We start from the raw sequence: 24,800 nt of genomic DNA, 5'->3' as shown, positions 1-24,800 counted from the left end.
AATAATCAAACAGAAAGGCAATTTACACACTCAGCGGAAAGCATTCAAATAAATAAGTATATTCCAGAAAGAACAAATGGCTTGAAAGCTATCAGCCTCAGTCTTGGGTGAAAAACGAATTGGATTTTAACTCGGGGTTGGTTGGTTCTGTTTGTTTTCTAAAAATGGATTGGTTCGTTCGTTCCACTTTCGTGAAGACTAATACAGTCTTGAAGTTGGCTCCAGACAACAGGGCGTCTTCACGGAGGCTCTTCGTCCGTAATCAAGCTCATAATGAGGCTTTGTACCCCCTGACCGGCTCTCTACCAGATTATATGATACAAGGTCTGCAAGGGAACTGAACCCTTCAGCAACCCAACCTACATCAGCATCACGAGCAACCGTGGACATGACCATTCTCTACTTGTTCTTACTTCTTCTGGGAAAGACTTTTGAGAGCTTAGTGCTCTTGTTTGCAATGATACTTATTCTGCAGATGATGATGATGATGATGATGATGATGATGATGATGATGATGATGATGATGAAAGGACAAAGAAAATAAGAACATGGTTTAATAATGTTATTAACCTGTTTTTATAAAGAGAAGCACGACCTATTGCATCATAAAACAACAAATTTCATGCAACTTCTTTCTTTCTTTCTTCGTTTCTTTTTTGTTTCCTTTTTCCTTCCTTTCTTTCTTCTCCTAACTTCTCATTCCTCTATCAAGAGACTTCGAAAATAGTCTGCAACACCACTTAACTACCTCATCAGACACAGGTCTGCCTGAGCTTTTGGAGAAAAATCAGTGGAATCAGATGAAATACAACTCTCCCCGTGATTAACGCAATGAGGAGAGAAGGAGGCCAGAAACCGCGGGGCTGATAGATGGGGAGAGTTGAGGAAGGGGGCAGAACACTCGAAAGGTCAAACACTCCCCGGGTCCCTGGACACGAGAGAAGCAGACGAGAGCGCGGAGAAACAAATGGTCGGGGGATGCAATGGGGATGTCTCGGCTCACGCCTGTAACAGCAGCAAGTGAGTTCCTCTAATCTTCTTACAGTCTGCACAGGCACTTTCACCTTTGATTGCAAAACCTAGGTAAGTATGTCTGAAAAAAAGTCGATAAGGATTGTTTTTGAAACTCCCTGTTGATTTTTAACGAATCCAAATCAAGTACATTTTGAAAGCTCTAACAGCATTTTCCATTCATTAAGGATTGGATTTTTTTGTAAAAAAAATGACCTATTTGTCTAAACTCATTTGCAGTCGCAGCAAAATTAATTTAGCTCATCCTGTAAGAATCATTCATGTAACTGTTCCAGCAACGAATGTTTTTATATATTCCAGCCTCAACTTATTTGGTTTCATTTCTTGTCACAAACACTCCCCGGGATGCTTAGTTTTTAACTGCATTCAATTTCCCTGCATTTCAAAAGATTTCATCTCTGATTTGTTTGTGTGTCTACACTTTTGTCAGTTTTTTTTTTTATTTCATTCATTGATTGGCATCCCGAAATTTTCCCCGAAAGATTTTAAGACTCGGAAAGTTTCAACTTCCTTACAGTGATGTTTTTTCTGGCATTCGTACGACCTGCAAGATTCGAGCAAAGTTTGCAAAAGCTCTAACTTGTTTTCAACTGTACAGACGGCTTTTCAGGGGTAGTAAGTGGACATTGACAAGCCCCACAAGTACCCCGAGGTTTGCTGAAGACTTTCACAGCCAGTCTCCCCCAAGTCAAGTAGACATAAGCCAGGGAGAGGGATTTCCACCCTAAAAGCACACACCAAGAACTCCTTTAAAGTATCTTACATGGCTTACTTGGAAAAAAAAAACTATACTTGCAGAGAACAAGTCTTTGTGGCATCAATAAACTGAAAAAAGACTTTGGCCTGAAAGTCTGTAAAGCTTTTAAGCATACAGCATCCCTCAGATTTTTTATTCAAGACTGCTGTGGCATTTGCACTGGCTTACAAAGTCTTCTTATTTACTTTATCTGTTATTTCTGCTTTTTCGCTGATTGAAGGAAGTTAAATGAGACTTTAGTCTGTTTCTGTGGATTAATATCACAAAGCTGGGTTTTATAAACCGTATCATGGACAATAATTGAATTTCTTGCTAAGATGTTTTACTGATTATGATCTGACTGGTATTATTTTCCACAATATCGGGGAAACCAGTTACTTTCGAAGTAACACAGGTTTGTTGTCATTTTGTTTGTATTATGGAGCCACGAATTCTCCCACAATCACCTCTCATTTTTTGTCTTGGCTGTCCTTTAAGAAAATTTTAATTCAGCAGAAATTATTTTCTGTTCATAACCATCTCTTTATGTCCTGGCTCTGTTGTTAAGTAAACTACTCATTTCTTCCCAATAACCGCTGTTAATATTTTCTCGCCTTACAGTCCATGGTTTGCTTCTTGAAAGCTCTTTCAGTGGTCGTCAATAAACTCTTTGTTATTGCTAACGACATCGTCATCGTTTAGGTTTCATTGGATTTTGTAGTTAGTGTTGCTCTTTCAAGCACTTTGATTCTCTCTCTCTGTTTTTGGAAGTCCTGCCCGCCATCTTCTATTAACCTGAGCAGTCTTTGATGCTTTGAACAAAATATTGCGTGTGATCTCGGGAATAATGAACTGAAAGAACTAGTTCTTAATGAACTTCTTTTAAAAGGGTGTGTTTCTGTCAAGGGTTCATTACATTGCATCTCAATGATTAGTCATCAGCTTTGTGTCGTGTAGGTGACATCCTTTGGAAAGGTTGCAGGAACCTCGTCTACCTCATTAGGCATGCATTAAACAGGGTTTTATCTCTAATTTATTTGTAATTACTAACAATGAGTTTAGAATTTAAAAGTACTTTAACCTGAGCATATAATCATGAATGGAAATTTACTTAGCGTGGTATCTTCCAGAGTAGGGTGTCATTTCTACCCGCAGTCATGGTCTACCAACCCAAATCGTTTTACCTCCTGATATTTTATAGGAGGACCTCTTCCACTATCCTCAGGGAAGTATTTTTTTTTTTTGCTTAGTAAAAATAGAAATGCTTTTAAATGAAGTATCCAAGAGGCGCTAAATGTCCTGCAGGACTGGACGAAAAGGTGGCTTGTCAAAGTCAACCCCAAAAAGACCACCTACACTATCTTTAGTCTGTCCACTAGGGAACAGAAGGCCACTCTGAAGTTCGATGGACAGATTCTCCCACTGGAGGACAACCTACCTACCTTGGGGTAACCTTCGATAAGAGACTTACTTGGAAGCCTCAGACCAAGAAGGTCGAAGCCAGAGCCAAGATGCGACTTGCAATTATGAAGAAGCACGAACTGGGGCGCGGATGACAGAATCCTCAAGAAGCTGTACACCGGAAGGGTCAGACCAGTCCTAGAGTATGGCATGACAGCATGGGGCACCGCAGCAAAATCCAACTTTGAGAAGTCAGCAAGGTTCAGAACCAAGCAGCCAGACTCATCACTGGAGCCATGAGGTCTACGCCCATACAAGAACTGGAGACAATCACAGGGTTGGAATCACTTGAGGACCGACGTGACACAAAGATGCTCGTCCAAGCCGCCAAGTTCAAGAGACTTCCAAATCACCCCATGAGAAACAGACTGGCTCAGCCGACGAAGGGAAGGTTGAAAAGGGAAGTTTCATCCACCAGGCGAATCTTGAACGAAAACACCAAGATATCTTGGAACACGACCTCAGAGAGATCCCCCTGTAGCATGGAATGAAACTGTGATTCACTGCAGCATCCCTGGTGTCGGCAAGAAAGACTCCCAGACGCTGTGAAGAAGTCCTGTACTATGGAGTATATCCACAACAACTTCCCACAAGATCAGTGACTCACGTGTTCACCGACGGGTCAGCTGAACAAGCCGTGGCGCTGGAATCTTCATCCGGTACCCGGAGGAAGAGAAGACCGTCTTTCCCTCGCAACCGGACTCTATCAAGGCTGAAGCAGTTGCCATTCAGACCGGTGCCACCCACGTTGAAACAGTCCAGACACCTCCAACAAAGTCGTCTTCTTACGGATGCACTGTCTGTTCTGCAGGCCTTACAGACTGCCAGAGACAAGAATTGAACGACCTGTCCACTGCTCTCCTCCTTATGCGGAGACTGCACAGTCGTCTTACAGTGGATTCCCTCCCACTGTGGAGTTTTTGGCAACGAAGCCGCAGACACTCTTTCCACAAAGAGCAGCAAGACAGGTCCACCCCCTTCAGTGAAGTTAAAACCATCATCAAGGCCAAACAGCACAACAATGCAGCAGCACCCACGTTTCAACCGAAACGTGCCTACAAGAGCTGAGCAGGGTGAGAACTCAGCACCGCATTTGACTGATTAGCTACACGCAGCCTGGAGGACCTGCGGCGCACAGCATCATTTGTGCAGGAGGCAGGCGTGTCCATTTGAGTGAACGACGAAGAAGAAGAAGAAGAAGAAGAAATGAAGTATGCATTATTAGAGCAGAATTGGAGGCTGGAGGTTGAAGAAGTAAAGGTTGTGGTCAGGGTAGACTCTATTATTATATTTTTGTTAAATTTTATTCCAAATAAAGTGGGGTTTTTTTGTTAAACAATTGAATGCACACAGAAGTCGAACTAGAATTTGAATCCCATGTAAATTACATCTTTAAGCATGTGTTTTATATCAGCAGTGAAAATGATTCAAATGAAAGGGGAAAAGTGGGCTGTAGTAAAACCGCTGAACTGTGAAAAAGTCGATCTCATCTTTTTATCACAAAAAATGCCCTTCTAGAAAATTTAGATAGTTTGGAAAAGAGATTTTAAAGCTCAGGCCCCCGGCTTCATACAAAGGAAGCAAAAGACGTATGGACCCCATCCTTCCACACGCACACAAATTACTACAGTCTGTTATAATAAGATATATATATATATATGACAGATAAGATAACCACGCTCAATTCATGCCAAAAAAACCAAAGAGAGAATCATTCGAGAAAGAAATTTCCCAAAGCTTCTCTCGTGCCAGTTTATGCTCCAGAAATATGACAGGACAATATGATACTGAAGATATAATAAACAAAGTAACTGGAAAATTAAAGATAAAACATTTTTAGAAAACTCACTAAATCAAAATACAAAAAAATGTCCGTTCCGTGCGACAACTTTTCCTCTAAAATGTTGCTGCTACCTCTAGTTGAGGATCATCAGAAAACAATGGAGTCCACACTCCGGCAGTTCTTCAAGTCGCGCTCATGCAAGGAATGTGCTTTGCGCATGTCCGTTGCGGTTTTCTGAGCGGAAAGTTTTTTTTTCAGCCTTTTGCAATCTGGGAACAACCTGCAGGTCTCTGCATGACCTGCCGCAGATAGAGCCCCGGATTTAATATTAACCAGCATATTAAATTCTTTTTCTTTGCCTGCAGTGAAACAGATAGCCGTAGAATAGCTGAGATGCAACAGCAAACAAGCTCATTATCCAGAGCACGTGGCGTGACAAACTGAGCACTGAGCTGTGAGCTGCGTCACTTCCGATAAGAAGGCTATTCACTTCGTTCCCCTTGCCTACTCTAGCAAACGTTTCCTTCCGCAGGTTGCTCCCCCTGACCCCTCTCCCACTTCTCCTTGTATATACGCCAGGCAGGGAGGGGGCAAGACGGTGAAAAATTATCTCCCTTTTTTGAGAGTTCCGATGCAGTTGCCGTTCTTGCCTCGAGTGCTCAGAGTACGACTAAGCAGCCAGTACAACTACTAGGAAATACTCCTTTTCCTGTTAGTACTTCTACTGATCATTGCCTCTACTGAAATGACAGTTACAACTGCTACTTCTGCAAACTCCCAGCACCACTCAATGACGACAAAGCCTAACTTACAGGATTTAACGACCATGTAACAATTTACAGGATGTAAGATCGTAGTTACAATATCTAACAACCAAGTTTTCTCAGTCATATTAAAAACCTGTTAATTTTTTTTAAATTTGGAGAGATGCAATCTAGGATATTTTAGTATTAAAATTCATTAAACTAAACTATCATCGTTATTGTCCGCGCCATGTCTCTCTCTGTTCTTACCCTACTTTATTGACTATATCTCGGTACCTCGTAAACATGTAACAAGGGAAGAATGTGAGCACAGCTCAGGAGGCTGCTCCTGAAGAGATGCCAAGCACCGTTTCTTGCTGAAGGCAGGAGAGTGTCGGTCGGTATTGACGCAGCCACCCCGCTCCACCTAAAACTTTCCGCCTGGAATATTAATGACTGTTGGGCATAACTGAGGGAGACGAGCGATGAGGCAACGCCAATCTGGTGCTGAAGTGATCTCCCTTTCTTGAGAGCCGGCTGAAGTCCGCAAGATTAACGGTGCCACTTTAGGAAAGGCCTTGAACCCGTGGCCATGTCGACAGCAGAGGCTGACATCTTCGGGAATTTTTTTTTCTCTAAATATCAGGGATGACGACAAGTCTGCGAGTGTGTTTGTATAAGTATTAAAAATGATAGAAATAAATGTGTATATGCATGTGGGTGGGGTAGGGGTGAGGTAGGTCTGGCTGATCAAGCTCTGACACGAAGCGAAGAAACATAAATAAAGCTGATGAAACAGGTCGACTGTGAAGGTGGCAACAGGCTGAAAACACTTTCCAAAAGAAGTTGCAGATGGTGCTACTCAAGCAAATTCCACATTCGCTGTGGGGAAAAAATACTCCGTACTTTGATTGCAACCTCAACTACCTGCTGACTCAACAGAAGAAGTCTTCATTTGCATCAATTCATTATTTTTTTTTAAAAATCTCTTAACTTAATTAAATGACAGGAAAAACTCATTGATGCATGAATGCTGAAGTCTTATAAGACCGCGTTGCCTTAGTCCGACTACCAGCGCCCATTGGCCTGGAACATCCAATCAGATCCTTGCCGGAAGCATACAGCAGCGCCTCCTTTGTTTCGAGAGACGACGAGTCGTGCGGTCGTTAGGTATCGTTATCTTTCACATTCGCTGATCGTGTATACCCGTAATATGCGGTGTCATTTTTCCCCACCCTACTTTAATCTTCAGCGACCATTTTCCAGTCTGACATTACATTCCGCTGCTGAGGTCAAAGTTCGCATTCTTGTGGTCTAACAGCTTCAGGCTTTGACTTGTCCTCTGAGGAGCAGGAGGGACGTAGACGACCCGGCAACAATGGAACAAAGTAGAAAAATTGCAGGAGGCGCGGAACGAAAATTGTTGTTTGATTTTTTTTTTATCGTCCCAACTACCGCATACAACTATACCTACTGTAGATATTACACAGATATATTTAAACATTCTCATCTTCGCTCTCATCTGTTTTTTATTTAAAATGTTTTTTACTCTTTGCTCTCACATATACCGTCCTTTCAATGAACAGTTATTTTGGTGTGAATAATTTTCTAACACCATACACTACTCACAACATTGTGATGCTGTGGTGTGGTTAATGTGAGTTAACGTGCAGCCACATGAGATAAGTAAAAAATGTCATACGCCAGGGAATTTAGATAATAAATTATGGCCAGTCAAATGACCAGATGAGTCACTGGCAATGGTGTCAGCCTGTCACACGTTGCGCGATGCTGTCAAGAAATTTATGATATACAATATACAATGTCCTTCTTGTTTTGCTGCACATGATGTACTTATCTTCTTCCCATGACTACAGATGGTGTGTATTCATACTCTTGGATTCGTCCAGTTCGAGTGCACTGCATGCTGACCACGTGATCTTCCGCTTGTAAAGAGGACATGCGCACTCAGTGTTTTCAGCCGAGCACACAGGACATGTTTTCGCATCCTATTGTAATGGTCCTTAATAAACAGAACTACAATAGCAGTGTTATCTCCCTTCATTCAGAGCATTGCGTCCCTTGAAGTTGTCCGTCTAGCCGAGTATTTCGGGAGACTACTATAGAAATCACACCACACAGGGCGACTGTCAAGCTGTGTTCTGCGCTTCCCACTGTTTGTTTACGTGGCGATGTTTAAAAGAAAATAAAGCAGCTGTTCTGTTAAATCGAAGTTTACTTCAATTACCTAGCCCAGTCGCTCCACATTTTTGCAGTTGTAAATCTCCATCAGCGGATGCCATCAAGCGACAAACAAGCAGCGACACCCAGCGACTGCAGCATTTGCCACGTCACTCTCACGTCCACAGTAATCTATCATCAATCGTTATGGCAACACGTTTCCCTTCTATTTATTTTTTAATGAATGTGATGGAGTGGTATTACAATGCCCAGCAACGCTGAAAAATTGAAGGCTGTAAGGAAATTTCAAAGTAAATTGAAGAATGCACGTGTGTACACTCGTCAAACCTCGCATGCACTCAGAAAGAGAGTCGTTTGTTGATATCCCCTCAACGACCATCGAGCTGCGCTCACACACACACAAAAACAAACAATCAAACAAACAAACAAACAAACAAACAAACAAACAAACAAACAAACAAACAAGAATCGTGTTTAGACGTGAGACAAGAAGACATGTCAACCCTTCCTCAACAGTTCTGTAACAAAGCAAAAAAAAAAAAAAAAGGCGACCAAGCCATGAATGCTTTGCCATGAACAACAACACCCGGATTCCGGATTTGAACCGCGATTGTACGAATAACAAGAAGCTTGGATGACAGATTTTTAAAAAGTTCCGGTTTGTTTTGAAGAAAATGTGGTGGAGTGGTGTCCCTTTGGTTTCACGTATAGGGGAGAGAACCACATACATTTTAATGAGAAACGTGTCAGAGATAAAGAGGAACGTTAAGAGTCAACAACTTTCCATAACACCCATGTATGTCGGACTGCATTACACACACATACATGCACAAAGAAAAAAAGGAGCTTAGCCTACAAAAAAGCTTTGTAAAGCAAAGCAAGGTGTGAACGAAGTTAATTATTTTAGATTGCAGCTGATCCTTGGTAAAAACATAATCCATTCCACTTCAAAAGACGCAAAATAAGTTCAACAGGAATTCTATGAATACCGAAAACCAGCCAGTCCTCGTTATCATCATCAATAATAATAATAACAATAACAACAACAACAACAACAACAACAACAACAACAACAACAACAACAACAACAATAAAAAGAGTAAAGAATAAAACAGATAAAAGAAAAGGAAAAACAAAAACAGAAGAAGAGACCCTAAAGAGTGAAGCAAACACCGTTAAAGCAGATGAAGAATCAAAGACAACTGTTTATCTTTTACTTCTTACTGTCCTATATTACAAAATACTACAAAAGGCAGCAAAAATATTTGAAAACATACCGTTTGGTCGAGGTCTGACAGGGGAGATAAGCCTCAATGTGGTTACTCCAGTCTGCACGTGCAGCGCTGCGCATGCTCCAAGCTCAAGCGTCGACGGTTTGCTGCACGTAACTACTCTGTCTGATCGCTTCGTTCCTCCCTGTCCACCCCCCGCACACCTCTAATACTCGCCGTCCGACAAAAATAAAAACCCGTTGCTGTTACACAAAACGTGGGCCAATTCCTGACTCCAGAACTATGTTAAAATGGGACAGTGGCTCGATTAAAGCTGACACCAGGCCCTCCGCGATGTGCAGCGAATAATTTGAAAAATACCTGGGCGGTCAGCCGAGAGAATCGCTAGACTGTCGACACGCAGAGTAGCGCCAACAGCTGTCAACCCGGTGGTTGGGAGGTGGAGGGGGATATCCGCATCCAGTGTAATTGGACCTCCTGCCACAAATGAGTGTGGAGCCACCCAGGCGCTAGTCCCGCCTGCAGACTGCGATAACCGCCGACAAACCTCCACAAATGGGGGAGCCTGTGATCAACAGCAACGGCAGGAAGTGGATAAGGTGAGTTCTTGTTCCGACTACAATCTCTGGAATCGAACTGAATGCCCGACACAAATATTAGCTCCATTAGCAAACATGTCTGATTGAGCCACGCACAAAGAAAGGGAGAATAGGTTGTTAAAAGAACATCTGACCATGATGATCTAACTATGGCTGTCGGACTAGGAAAGGACGATCACCTGGCTAGGCAGGTAGATATTTCTCAAGTTGCAGCAGGTGAAGTGGAAGGACTACTCCTGATGGCGGAGTTACGTTCCTTTGTGATGCTTATGTATTGCAATCTTTTTCTGTTTAATTGATTGGGAAATGTTAGACAATCGAACAGTTCTTGTCCTTAAAACATCTGAGATGACCTGTCACGGCAAATCAAAATTTAATCTGTCTGCTAAATCGGTTTCTCAAAGGTTGATTAAAATCCGCTCTACCGTCCAAAAAAACATTGTTCCAAGGCTTACTTTTTTTTAAAAGGTGTTCATTTTCTTAGATTATGGGTTTCACAATGTAATACCTTTTCATTAAGCGCAAACTTTGAAAGCTTTATTTTGGGGGTGACTGGTTCATTACTGGAAAAAATTGCAAACTTCCTGTCACTGAATCCTTCGATTTCTCTTATTTTTGTGACGCACCATCAAAATGAGCACCTCCTTATTTATTAAAATACACATGCAAAAATATCATTCAGTTGTACATTAACACACGAAAAATGTCACAGTTGTGATATTATATCAAAGGTAAGAGTTTGGTAGAAACATTCATAACTCTGCCTATTTTGATGCTACGAGGAGATGAGGAGATCATCAGCCGCCTTTTCGTGCAAATCGCCTGTGGGTTCGCTTCCCGCTTTATCCACCGAACTGTATTTAACAGAACAGTCTTTAAATATTTATCAACTATCCCTGATGAACACTTTTTACTTTTTGCAAACTCTAGATGGAACAGTGACACCAGTACGACCACGAGGCATATCTGCAATTTATTACTTGGGAATGAAGTAGGAGAGACAATGACAATGACAATGACAATGACAATTCTTTATTAACGAGAGGTAAAGTAAGCAAGACATTTTTTTCCGTTTCAAGTCCAGCGAAGTTATTTTACCATAAACTGATTTTTTCTTGTCTTCCCTCCTCAAACAAAATATACAAAATTTCATATTTGAACGAGAATTTGGAATTGGCATTCGAAGGGAGGAAATCCTACATGTTCCTAGCAATCTATTCACTGGTTGTTTCCCTTGCATTGTTGACTACTAATTATTAGAATCTTTGCTATAACACCGGTTGGTGTCTCTAAGAAACTGAAAATGCTACATCTAACACTACTAAAAAGAAAATAAACATTCTTTATTGATTTGTTCGAATTTTTGTTTTGATTGTTGTTTACTCTGAGTTTGTTTACGCAGAATCTCTTTCTATGAATTTTTTTTTTATGGCAACCTCACACACACACATATATATAGCACAGTATATGTCATTTTTAAGCAGTGCTTGTATTTGTGGGCATTTGATTTAATAACCCTTTTTTAATAATTCTTGAAGAAATATTTTGTGTAATCTAGCACTACTTGGTTTATTGCTTACATCTTCCTCGAAGCATGGAGTTCAATTCTTCAGAGTGTCATCAGTTTCTGAAGCTTCTGATTCAAGAATATTTTTTTTTTCACACTTTTAAGGGTACTGAGATATTCAAAATATACATATATTTAAACGCATTACTGTGTATCTTATATCACACACACACACTCACACACACAAACACACACACACACACACACATTCACTGGTCAGTTTGTAACAGTTAATATATTAAATGCTTATTTTATGCCTCACTCACTTGTTCTTTCCTTCTTCTAGCCCTTTAATGCATATTGGATCGCTAAATATGTAATCAAATAATTCAAAGTCTATAAACACATGTAAACAACCGAAGTGTTTTGGAGGGGATATTTTGCCTTCTCTTTGATTCTTACCTAAACACAGATATATGTACACCTATATTCTTACTCATGTCTGCCTATATATATATAATTCTCCTTACAAACCTACTCATGTTTACATATATCTATAATTCCCCCTACTCATATTCACACACACACATATATATAGTCCCCTCCTCATCACACACACACCCATATATCTGTTTATATATACATGTGTAACCACCCCACCCGCACACAGCCTTTTATCTGCCTATATATCTAACTCCCACTACACATACACTCATCTCCTCTTTTATATGTGTGAACGCTTCTAAGCAAAATCGCGATACTTTTACCCATGAACACCATTTAATTTTAATTTGTTTTTACCTAAACTGCTTGCCACCTGGTCTATAACTCCACTTTACCAGAATATTGCAGGCTATAATTCAAATTCGTATTTTTGTTCTCAATAACTTAATAAACCACCTTTCACCTTTATCTTTTAGCTTTGAACGATTTCTGTTTCTCAGGTGATAAGAGTGAGGGGGGGGGGAAGGGTTTCTGACTAGAAAGGCGGAACTTGAATTCAGTCAAACGTGACTGGCTGATGACACTGTGGTGTTATGTTCTGTCATACAACCAGCCTCTCAAACAAATTTTTGAGAATTATGTTCTGCAGTATGTCTTCCCGTGCTGAGTAATTTTGTATTTTGTCAGGAATATAGACATTAGTCACAAAAGTCACACAAGACCAGTTTGCTTTTAGTGGAATTTACTTTATTGTTGAATTTCTTGAACAAACAGAGCAATTGAGAAATACAGTGAAAACCTTTAAATGCATGAAAATACAATAAATTAACAGACACCTTTGAACTCGGTGATCTTATACTGGTGCGATGACTTCCGATTATTCGTTGACATCCCAGATTCGCATCTTGTTGTTGTTACTATTGGGTACATCCAGCATCCAATATTCATAATAGCAGGTGACATTAGTCCGCTTGTACTCTGAGAAGGTCCGTCCATCTACTTTCTGGGGTGAGAACAAAATGCAAGACATTTGGTGTAATTGTCAGGTCAGGAGTTGTTTCTCAGTAAATTAAATAGTTTAACTGTTGAAGCAGCTTTTGAATTACTTGGGCAACCACACAAAAAAATGTGCCAGTGCCATGTACAAGACTTCAGATAGTACCAGACAATCTGGTTGGGGCAGCAGTTGTACCCACCCACAACAGACGAGATTCTTTCAGTTCTTTCGCCTACTTCTATTTTTTTTAAATTCGTTTTTTCCGATGAAGGCACATTGACACTACATTATGAGTCAGACACATGTTCTCAGAGTTTCTCTGGCTGGACTTTTTAAATAACTAGGCAAACCATACTAGTACAACATACTAGCTACTCAAATCTTAATACATTCCTTTCATTATTCCTTCGGATATATTTTTTTCCCGATAAACTTATTGATGTTTACAAAAATACGCAGAAAAAAATCTTAATGTTACCTGCATAATGGTCGATATGTGCATATATCTGCAAAATAAAAAACAACAACACTGGCGTTCAAAGTGAGAAAGCATGTTGATGTGTGTTAGATGTCCACTATCTGTACATACTTGCACCACAACCATCATCACCTTAGAAACAAAAACTGAGAACTGTCAGGTCAGTGGCTTATCTGTGTACATGTCTAGAGGTGTTGGATGGCTGCAACATGTCAGCTCCTTCCTTTCCTGGCCTCCTTCCAGAATCGTTTATAGTGTGTGGACAGTCACGTGGTGTGTGGTCAGTCACATGGTGTGTGGTCAGTCACGTGGTGTGTGGTCAGTCACGTGGTGTGTGGTCAGTCACGTGGTGTGTGGTCAGTCACGTGGTGTGTGGTCAGTCACGTGGTGTGTGGTCAGTCACATAGCAAAAGCAAAACGTTTATGAAGTTTGCGCAGAGAGGAGTCGTCGGGGAGGTGATTGTGACTATTGATAGTTACGGTCACATGTTGCAGACTAGAAGTCAGAGCAGTTTTCGCAGGAATTTGGCCTCGTATGTTGTGTCCTTATTTCTGTGTCAGGTGACAAGAAGAGACATCAATCAGCACGTGTGTCACCAAACTTACTTTCATAGTACTTACTATTTTCGCATACGTAATCCAGTCTGTTGCAACAAGCTAATTCGCGACACGACCCGCCGTTCGAGGCGCACTGAAACCGAACCAAACACATCATTAGTTGAAGTCGGTGATGAATACATTAAAGTGCTGGACGAATAAGAGCTACACCCTGCCTAGAGGATTGCTTGTCTGGAACAGACTCTAAAGTGTTTTTACGATTCTTGTAACAACCTTCATGATTAATCTTAATTAAATGTATCTTTTTATATCAGTCGTGTGGAAATTCTATTTCTTTCTAATAATAAACAAATTTATGCAACTGCACCAAAACTTCACGATTTATATGTTGAATCTCAATGTCTAGTAGCTTATAGTGAAGAACTTAAGACGTGCTGGCATCAACATTCTGAGATAATGTTAATTAGAGAATATTATTTTGAAGAGTAACTTATACACCAATAACATGCGGATAATATTTGTCCCGGATGAGTGACAAAGCAAACATGTTGAGTGAAAGTTGTGTGGCCTCCTAGACAATTCTCTGGATATTCGTGTTTCCTTCAAAAACCTCTTTCCGTGTTCAAGCAAAAAAACATGGTTGTGACAAAGGATCAGGTTCCCTGTTTGATGTATCTTTCTTATTTCCCAGTTCACTGCCCGCTGCAAGCGAGGCTCTGGATTTCTCGCGGTCTTCACTGTAGGGAGGATGTTGGACATGAAGCTGGCCACAATGGCTAACACCACATTCTTGTGGCATCTTCGTGTTTTAGCGACACCAGGCTTTTACACCAGACATCAGCAGCGATAGCAATCAGTGTCCTTCACATCACTCTCCTGCTTCTAAGGTCCTCAACCACTGCGCATGCGTGTCAGATTCTCCCAGTCGCTGACCGGAAGATGAAGTATTCCGCGGGAAGCATTTTCTATTTTACGATTATGTATACTTTCTTACTTCGAAGTTTTAAATCTTTTTTGAAATGATTTTTACAGACACTGCTTAAGAAAATATAACCCTATTAGAGTATTTAATATACTCTGTAAAGCCTGTTGCTGTATCTTAATAACTGTAGTAACAATTACAGAGTGTCATGATATCTGGCCATCAAGAACCTTCCAGAAATGACCTTACCCTTCCAGGATGCACACTGCTGTGGTGAATGTTTCTTGCTTCCAGTGTTATGAAAAGCAGCAAGCACACGACAACTAGATACAACTGTGTTTGTTTAGTCATCGTGATTGGTAGACCGTTTGGTTTGAGATCTCTTTAGAAAAAAAAAACCACAATACATTTCCATCTTATCAGTACTATCAACGTTAAATAAGTTTTAGAAAACATGGAAAAGAACTTTTAGCTAGTATGGAAAATTATTGTTTAGTCAAATCTTCAGTGAAACGGAGGGTTCAAAGTACAAAAATATAAAATATACCAGGAAATAAATAATCCTAATAACACTAGTACCATTACACTCACATACAACGAGTTCAGCAAGAAACACACACAACTGTGCTTTTGTCTACTTGCGTTTAAAGTCAGTAACGGCGATGTTAACCTCGACAGACGTCGTCGTTAGGTTGTCACTGTCTGTAGTGTGGGGAAGACAACTGTTAGTAACGACGTTGCTAGTCACGTGATGTCAGCGCGAAGCGTCAGTTATCTTGCGTTGTCGACGTGGCGGTTATTAAAGAATAAAGGTTTAACAGAACTTAAAGTACTAGTAGGGTGCAATATCTATATAGTAACTTAGCTAAGAGCGGTGTATGATACTCGTCTCTTTGATGAATACACTACTTTTGTGTTTTAATCATTTGCCTATAAACATGGCGACCATTAAAAAAGTCAAAATCTAGAGGTCGGTTGTAGTCGAATTCTTACTCTGGCCGTTACCTTAGTGTTGTTACCCTCTTTCTGTGCCAGGTGATGTTTGAATTCGTGTTTGTCGAGAATGACAGCAGGGACTGTTGACACACATGTGATTGAATCAAGTAATTGCAAGCCCCTGTTGTGCTTTAAATAACAACGTATTACAGAAATTCGTCAGATTGTGTGCCCTTGTCTTCTGTTTTCGATTACAATTTTAGATCCTTCTTCATCTCTTTTATTTCCAATTTTAATACTACTTTAACATGCTTAATTAAACTTCATTAAGAAATGCGACTTTGTCAGTGAGTACACACGCAAAGCTGCAGTGATTCAGACCATGATTGCCTTTTAATTTATTCAAGAAACTACATTATTTATTGTATTCATTACCACTGTTGAATACATCTATTAAAAGAGTAAATAAATGTGTCGGAAAAACTGAAGTGGGCCTAGTAAGATTCAAAAAGTTGAATCCGTACTGACAAGTCCATTTACTATTTTTCATTAGGATTGTTACAAATATATTTACTTTACCCTGTTGATACCTGAAACATTGCCAGTGGGCTGTTTTGGTACTGACAATCTATTAATCAGAACTACAAACACATAATATAAGCCGCACTCACTCAAAACAAATCTCTACACTGTATTTTATTGCAATAATTATGTATCAATCGTGCTCCTGACATAAATAGTTAGGTCACGTGATGTTCCTATATAAACCTTTCTCAGTGATGAGAGTGTAGTATTCTATATTAAATATATGATAAAGTATGCTCGTGAACACACCAGCCCATGTCCCTACAAGAGAGGGGCCTGTCTTTTCCATGAGTTCGTTTACCGACAGTCAGAAATGAGTAAGGGGAGTGTACTGCTGCTGTCAGAGCATTTATCTGCGTAATTGTTTCCCTTTGATTATTACAATCCATTGTGAGAGTAATTCTTTTTTATTTACATGTAATATGTATTCCAGCTAAGAAAGAGGCTGAGCAGTTTCTGTGTGTACCTTCTTTGACTCTGTGATGCTTTCCACCTGGAATATTAATGACTGTTGGGCAAAACTGAGGGAGACAAGCGATGAGGCAACGCCAATCTGGTGCTGAAGTGATCTCCCTTTCTTGAGAGCCTGCTGTAGTCCGCAAGATTAACTGTGCCACTTTAGGAAAAGCCTGGAACATGTGGAAATGTCAACAGCAGAGGCTGACATTTTCGTTAATTTTTATTTCTTTTTTCTTTTCTTTATCGGGATAAAAATATATTCGAAGGAATAATGAAAGGAATGTATTAAGTTTTGAGTAGCTAGTATGTTGTACTGCTATGGTTTACTTTGTTATTTAAAAAGGTTAGCCAGAGAGACTTTTGGAATATGTGTTTGACTCATAATGTAGTGTCAATGTGGACACCTTCATCGGAGAAAAAAAATTTAAAAAAAAAGAATTAGGCGAAAGAACTGAAAGAATCTCTTGCATTTTGTTCTCACGCCAGAACTTAGATGGACGGACCTTCTCAGAATACAAACGGACTAATGTCACCTGCTACCAATGAGTATTGGATGCTGGATGTACCCAAATAGTAACAACAACAGGGTGCGTCTGCCTACTGTCCGAATCTGGGATGTCAACGAATAATAGGAAGTCATGGCTCCAGTATAAGATCAGTATTTTACTGTACTTATGTTTATTGATAATTATATAGGGTACAGTGTTAGGATAGGTGTCTGCATAGGTGTCTGGGTAGGCTAAGTGTTTGCAGTACTGTACTGTTATTATGGTTTAGTGCTTAATGAACGTATGAACAGACTTACGTCGAAATTCGGTTTACGGAAACTTTACGACGCTGCAGAAGAAGATAAGATAAGATAAGATAAGATAAGATAAGATAAGATAAGATAAGATAAGATAAGATAAGATAACTTTATTGTCCAGCAAAGGAGATGTGTCTTCCAGCATGCAAGCAGTCAGAGGAAAAATCAAAGACAAAGAAGCGGGGGTTGAGTGGATGGGTGGGGTCAAGCATGATTTGTGTTGCTTTCCGGACAAGGGCTGAATCGTACAGGTGGGAAAGGGTCAGCTGTTGTGAGCCTACGATTTTGCTGGCTGTGTTTATGGTGCGCCTTAGTTTGTTCTTGTTTGTCACGCTTGTCTGGCCATACCAAGACACAATATTAAATGTTATTATGCTTTCTACCAGCGCACGATAGACATCTCCCAAAATGTGTTCACTTACATTAAAACTGCGAAGCTTCCTGATCAGATACAACCGTTGTTGTGCCTTCTTATGCACTGTACCTACATGTTCAGTGAAATTCAAACTATCATCTATTACTGTTCCAAGATATTTGAATGTTGTCACCCTTTCAACCTCTTCATTTCCGATTACTAATGGGGTGGACATTTCTTTTCCTTTCCTCTGATCTATAACTAGTTCTTTCGTTTTTCCAACATTTAGTTCTAAGTAGCTGCTTTTGAACCACTCGCAAAGGGCCTGCACTTGTGTGGTATAGTGGGCCAAAGATTTCTCATCTCTCAGGTGACCAATCAGTGCCATGTCGTCTGCATATTTAACTAAACAAAGAATTCCGTTATTTATTTGCATATCACAGAGAATAATACTGGGGATAGAACACACCCTTGTGGCACTCCTGTATTCAATATCAGTTCACTGGATAGGTGCCCTTTAACATTTACCCTCTGTGGTCTGTTACTCAAAAACTGATGAATCCAGCGAATTAGTGAATGACTAACTTCTAGGTCTACTAGGCGTTGAATGAGAATGTGTGTCTGCAATGTGTTGAATGCTGAAGAGAAATCCATAAAAAGTACTCTGATGGACGTTCCTGCTTTGTCTAGGTGGTTTGAAACTGTGTCTAGGAGTGTTAATGTAGCATCTTCCACCCTCTCTTAGCCCTGTACGCAAACTGCATGGGGTCTAGACGCTCAGAAACAGCCGCTACAAGTCTATTGCATATTATCCTTTCAAAACACTTGGCTATGACTGGTGTCAGTGCAACAGGTCTAAAATCTTTGTGTTCCTTAGCATCGGGTTTTTTGGGAATGGGTACAATGGTAGAGGATCGCCAGACGCGGGGTACAAAGGGGATGTTTAGAAACAGGCTAAAGAGCCGGGTGAGCATGGGTGCAAGTTGTTGCGAACAAGTTTTTAGAACTGATCCCCTCAGTCCGTCAGGTCCCGGAGCCTTGTTCGGCTTTAAACGCCTTAGACACCTCTCAACCTCCTGCTCACCCACCTCTAAAGGCGCTGCATCTGTGGTCAACTTAGAACATATATTTTCACATTCTGAGCTGGAGTCTCCCACGTCAAATCGTTCATAAAATCTGTTGAGTTCCTCAGACAGCTCCTTTGGGTTGTCACTTTTAATGTATTGGCTTTTAGTTGTTCTGCCCATCATATTGATCACAGGTATTGAAATCGCCACACACAAACAGCAGGTCTACTGATCTACTTAGCGCCGTGTGATAACTCTCGGCGATACGCTCTGCTGCTTCCTTATCGTTGGGGCCTGTCGCGTATACTAAGATCACTGTGACTTGGCCAAATTCACGAGGCAGGTAGTAAGGCCTAAAGGATGCTGTCAGGATTTCGTAGGATGGTGTGCTGACCCGCTCATGAACTTTGAACTGAGTCGCCCATTCATCTCTAACAAACAAAGTCGGCCACCTACCCCTTTTTCAGTTTTCTCCTGATCTCTGTCGAACCTAATAGTAGTGTAACCGGTAATGTTGATGTCAGTTTTTTCTTCCGAGAGCCAGGTTTCCGTAACGCAAAACAAGTTTGTTCGCTTGTAGTCACCGTCATAGTTGATGAGAGCTGCTAATTCGTCCATCTTGTTGGAGATCGAGCGTGCGTTGAGTAATGTGATAGTTGGCAGTGGCAGCTTGCGACATCCTCGTGCTTTCAGTCTTTTCTTCACTCCGCCTCTCGAGCCTCTTTTTTTCCCCCTTCTTTGTGTTTGTGTTTGCATTTTTCTTCATGCATTCCTCCCAGTTGATGATTTTTGGGGCTGGAAGGATAGTTGCTTGTGACTGAAACTGCATCAGGAACTCGCGACTGTACTGGTATAATGGACGACCGCCGCCATATTGGCTGTAGCCGCCGGGGTCAGTCGATGGAAGCACACAAAATCCGTAGTCAAACAACACACACAGCGCCGCAAACAATATGCTGCACTTCCACTCCATCTTTACACGTATGATAGGTCACTTGTACACGAAGGTTTAAGGAGGAAACACGTAAAATTAAACAAAAACTGCTCTGCCTGCATCTGTGGGTCGCACTGACAGAGTTGCGCCCCCTAAAAAAAAACGGATCAACGTCGTAAGTCGAGGACTACCTGTACTTTGTTTATTCCTTACATCTTCCTCCATGCACTTAGTTCCTGTTCTTTAGAGTGACATCAGTTTCTGAAGCTACTGATTCAAAAAATTTTATTATTTTTACCCTTTTAAGGGTACTGAGATATTTAATATATACATATATTTATACGCATTACTGTATATTTTATATCACACACACACACACATTCACTGGACAGTTTGTAACAGTAACTCCCACTACACATACACTCATCTCCTCTTTTATATGTGTGAAAGCATCTAAGCAAAATCGCGATACTTTTACCCATGAATACCTTTAATTTTAATTTGTTTTTACCTAAACTGCTTGCCACCTGGTCTATCACTCCACTTTAGCAGAATATTGCAGGCTATAATTCAAATTATTATTTTTGTTCTCAATATTTTAATAAACCATCTTTAACCTTTATCTTTTAACTTTGTACGATTTCTGTTGCGCAGGTGATAAGAGTGAGTGAGTTGGGGGGGGGGGGAGGTCTGAGTGGAAAGGCGGAACTTGAATTCAGTCAAACGTGACTGGCTGATGACACTGTGGTGTTATGTTCTGTCATACAACCAGCCTCTCAAACAAATTTTTGAGAATTATGTTCTGCAGTATGTCTTTCCTTGCTGAGTAATTTTGTATCTTGTCAGACACATAGACATTAGTCACAAAAGTCACACAAGACGAGTTTGCTTTTAGTAGAATTTTATTTCTCGTTGAATTTCTTGAACAAACAGAGCAATCGAGAAATACGTTGACATCCCAGAATCGGACAGTAGGCAGACGCACCCTGTTGTTGTTACTATTGGGTACATCCAGCATCCAATACTCATTGGTAGCAGGTGACATTAGTCCGTTTGTATTCTGGGAAGGTCCGTCTATCTACCTTCTGGCGTGAGAACAAAATGCAAAACATTTGGTGTAATTGTCATTCAAAGTGTGACATTTGCACTAAGTTCTAATATAAACATAACTAGTTAAGTCTTGTCAACAAATAGTTACCGATTTCTCACGATTGCAGTTTAAAAGTTTTAATGCTTAGATAGTTCAGATAATTGTTTAAAAAATGTTTGAGTAGAAGTAATCTTTTCTACAAAACGTTTCTAATGTCGAAATGTTCTCAGGCCGGGAGATGTTTTTCTTATTAAATTAAATAGTTGAACTGTTGCACCTGTTCTGGGATTACATGGGCAACCACACAATAGAATGTGCCAGTGCCATGTACAAGACTTCAGACAGTACCATCAATCGGCAACTAGAGGGCAGCAGTTGTACCCACCCACAGCAGACGAGATTGTATCAGTTCGCCTGCTTCTATTTCTTTTTAATTTCTTGTCTCCGATGAAGGCACATTGACACTACATTATGAGTCAGACACATGTTTTAACTAACTAGGTAAATCATACTAGTACAACATACTAGCTACTCAAATCTTAATGCATTTCTTTTATTATTCCTTTTCATACATTTTTTCCCGATAAACTTATTGATGATCGCGAAAATACGCAGAAAAAATTTTTAATGTTACCTCACTTGTGGAGGCATTATATTAACGCAGACATCTGCAAAATTAAAACAAAAATCACTGACGAACAAAGTAAGAAAACATGTTGATGTTAGATGTCCACTATATGTACATACTTGCACCACAACCATCATCACCATAAAAACAAAACTGAGAACTATCAGGTCAGTGGCTTATCTGTGTACATGTCTAGAGGTGTTGGATGGCTGCAACATGTAACAACGGTTTCCACAGTGACTGAGGTGAGCCGCAGCGTGCAATGGTAGGTCAGCTCACTCTTGCTTACTTTCACCAGTCACCTCCTTCCTTTCCTGGCCTCCCTCCACAATCGTTTATAGTGTGTGGTCAGTCACGTGGTGTGTGGTCAGTCACGTGGTGTGTGGTCAGTCACGTGGTGTGTGGTCAGTCACGTGGTGTGTGGTCAGTCACGTGGTGTGTGATCAGTCACAAGATGTGTGGTCAGTCACGTGGCAAAAATAAAACATTTATAAAGTTTGGGCAAAAGAGGAGGAGGTGATTGTGACTATTGATAGTTGCGGTCACATGTTGCAGACTAGCAGACAGAGCAGTTTTCGGAGGAATTCGGTTTCGTATGTTGGGTCATTATTTCTGTCAACAGGTAAAGAGCATGTCTGTCACTCATAGAGTAGAACGAATACTACTATGAAGGTTGCTATTTGGAAACAAAGCCCGTTAAACGTGTTTTTTTTCTATTGTCGCTGTTCTAATTTACAAATGATATGTTTATACATGGTGACTCCCAGTTATTCGAAGCTATAATCCCACGGCAATATTTTCCGTTTAATGTGTTTGTCTAAAACCACCCAGGAGACGATGATCTGTGTCTCTACAAAGTCTGTAGTTGTGTCGGAGATAAAGAGCGAGAGGACTATGGCGGATACACAATCACATAAATAGGGCATCATACAGACACAGACAATAGACAGTGAGGGACATTTCACTGTAAAACTATGCAAAATAAACCTGCTGTAAGACAAGATGTTTGCGTTTATTCTACAAACTTATACTTGTAACAAACATAAAATTTTGTGTTTGTTTTAATTGTTGTTGCTTTGACTCAAGTTATCATTATTTCTTTATCTTTTATGTCAAGCCTTGAAAGTAGGCGTGTTTACAATATAAGACTACAGCTAGGGACGATACAGGTGAAAATGTTACAGACACCAGAAACCATACAGGTTTGACAAGAAAGTTAGTTAGGTGTCAGACGAGGTGTTCAGCTATGGTGACAAGAAGAGACATCAGCACGTGTGTCACTAAAATTAATTTCATAGTACTTACTATTCAGGCACCTGTTAATAACAAAATGGCAGCAACTTTCTGTTGGTGAACACCGACTGCCGATACCTTTGCACTGAAACCGAACCAAACACATCATTAGTTGAAGTCGGTGATGAAGACATTAAAGTGCTGAACGGATGAGAGCTACACCCTGCTTAGAGGATTGCTTGTCTGGAACAGACTCTAAAGTGTTTTACTATTGTTGTAACAACCTTTTAGGATTAATCTTAATTAATTGTATCTTTTTATATCAGTCGTGTGGAAATTCTATTTCTTTAAATAATAATAAACAAATTTATACAACTGTAACAAATCTTTTTGACTTTTATGTTGAACCTCAATGTCTATGCAGACGCTCATAGTGAAGAACTTCAGACATGCTGGCATCCATGGATGTGTGTAGCTGCCATGTTGCACAGTGACCAAGGGAGTCACATCATCCATCTCCTACAAGTAAAATGCTGGAGCTGCTACGAGCGCAAGGTTTTCATGTTGCACCTTGTATTGTAGAAGGGCTCTGACAGCCCTGTGACATTTGTGATACAATATTATTCCTTGCACTCAATAATACCATTGACTGAGGGCAAACTCTCACCTCCTGGTCACACTGCAAGGTTTTACTCAATACTAACAGAAATTAAGGATGTCCACAAGCTGTCTTTCAAATACTTGTTGTTTCTTCTCTTTGACAGATGGAATGTCCTTGCTAGCTTCAGTGCATTTATGACCCATTAACATTCTACTTATTTTTAAGTCGAAAATATTATTATGAAGAGTAACTTATACACCAATAACATGCGGATAATATTTGTCCCGGATGAGTGACAAAGCAAACATGTTGAGTGAAAGTTGTGTGGCCTCCTAGACAATTCTCCGGATAATCGTGTTTCCTTCAAAACCTCTTTCCGTGTTCAAGCAAAAAAACATGGTTGTGACAAAGGATCAGGTTCCCTGTTTGATGTATCTTTCTTATTTCTCAGTTCACTGCCCGCTGCAAGCGAGGCTCTGGATTTCTCGCGGTCTTCACTGTAGGGAGGATGTTTGACATGAAGCTGGCCACAATGGCTAACACCACATTCTTGTGGCATCTTCGTGTTTTAGCGACACCAGGCTTTTACACCAGACATCAGCAGCGATAGCAATCAGTGTCCTTCACATCACTCTCCTGCTTGTAAGGTCCTCCACCACTGCGCATGCGTGTCAGATTCTCCCAGTCGCTCACCGGAAAATAAAGTATTTTGTGCGAAACATTTTGTAGTTTACGATTGTGTATATTTTCTTACTTTTTTGAAATGATTTCTACAGACACTGCTTAAGAAAATATAACCCCATTAGAGTATCTTAATAACTGTAGTATCAATTACAGATCTCATCATATGTGGCTATCAAGAAACGTCTAGAAATGAAAGTACCCTCCGCCCGGATCTGCCACGCCCTGTTCTGTAAAGGGTTATGATGAGCAGCAACATGCAGACGACAGTTAGGTACCTCCGTGTTTGTTTATTCATCGTGGTTGGTAGACCGCTTTGTTCAAGATCTCTTTAGAAAAAAAATCACATTACATTATTTTCATCTTATCAGTACTTATCAACGTTAAATAAGGTGTTTAAAATATGGGACAGATCTTTTACCTAGTATGGAAAACTGTTGTTGAGTCAAATTTTCACTGAAACGGAGGGTTCAAAGTACAAAAATATAAAATATATCTGTAAATAAATAATCCTAATAACACTAGTATCACACACTCACATACAACGAGTTAAGCAAGAAACACACACAACTGTGCTTTTGTCTACTTGCGTTTAAAGCCAGTAACGGCGATGTTAACCTCGACAGACGTCGTCGTTATGTTGTCACTGTCTGTGGTGTGGGGAAGACAACTGTTTAAATAGAAGTCGCTAATCACGTGACGTCAGAGCGAAGCTCAATTATCTTGTGTTGT

At 40.3% G+C, this 24,800-nt stretch overlaps 3 long non-coding RNA genes across 7 annotated transcripts; 1 reads left to right on the top strand and 2 right to left on the bottom strand.

The window, feature by feature from the left end:
• Window positions 1-9,236: 9,236 nt before the first annotated feature.
• Window positions 9,237-24,247, top strand: LOC112556606. Its single transcript, XR_003097786.1, has 3 exons — window positions 9,237-9,788; window positions 23,211-23,341; window positions 23,839-24,247. It is a non-coding gene; the product is annotated as an uncharacterized LOC112556606 (long non-coding RNA).
• On the bottom strand, window positions 12,465-15,415 carry LOC112556605. Its single transcript, XR_003097785.1, has 5 exons — window positions 15,286-15,415; window positions 14,944-15,076; window positions 13,836-13,905; window positions 13,215-13,242; window positions 12,465-12,742 (listed from the first exon to the last, which is right to left on the bottom strand). It is a non-coding gene; the product is annotated as an uncharacterized LOC112556605 (long non-coding RNA).
• Window positions 20,720-24,784, bottom strand: LOC112556604. Of its 5 annotated transcripts, none has more exons than XR_003097782.1 (5): window positions 24,687-24,784; window positions 24,271-24,397; window positions 22,859-22,931; window positions 21,560-21,593; window positions 20,720-20,920 (listed from the first exon to the last, which is right to left on the bottom strand). It is a non-coding gene; the product is annotated as an uncharacterized LOC112556604 (long non-coding RNA). The 5 variants fall into 5 exon arrangements; XR_003097780.1 differs by having other exon boundaries at window positions 24,608-24,734; XR_003097781.1 differs by having other exon boundaries at window positions 24,655-24,730.
• Between the last annotated feature and the right edge of the window lie 16 nt (window positions 24,785-24,800).

The sequence above is a fragment of the Pomacea canaliculata genome, linkage group LG2 (assembly GCF_003073045.1).
Source record: "Pomacea canaliculata isolate SZHN2017 linkage group LG2, ASM307304v1, whole genome shotgun sequence".
NCBI lineage: Eukaryota > Metazoa > Mollusca > Gastropoda > Architaenioglossa > Ampullariidae > Pomacea > Pomacea canaliculata.
Note: the sequence above shows the minus strand (reverse complement) of the source record. Positions and strands in the feature narration are given on the sequence as shown.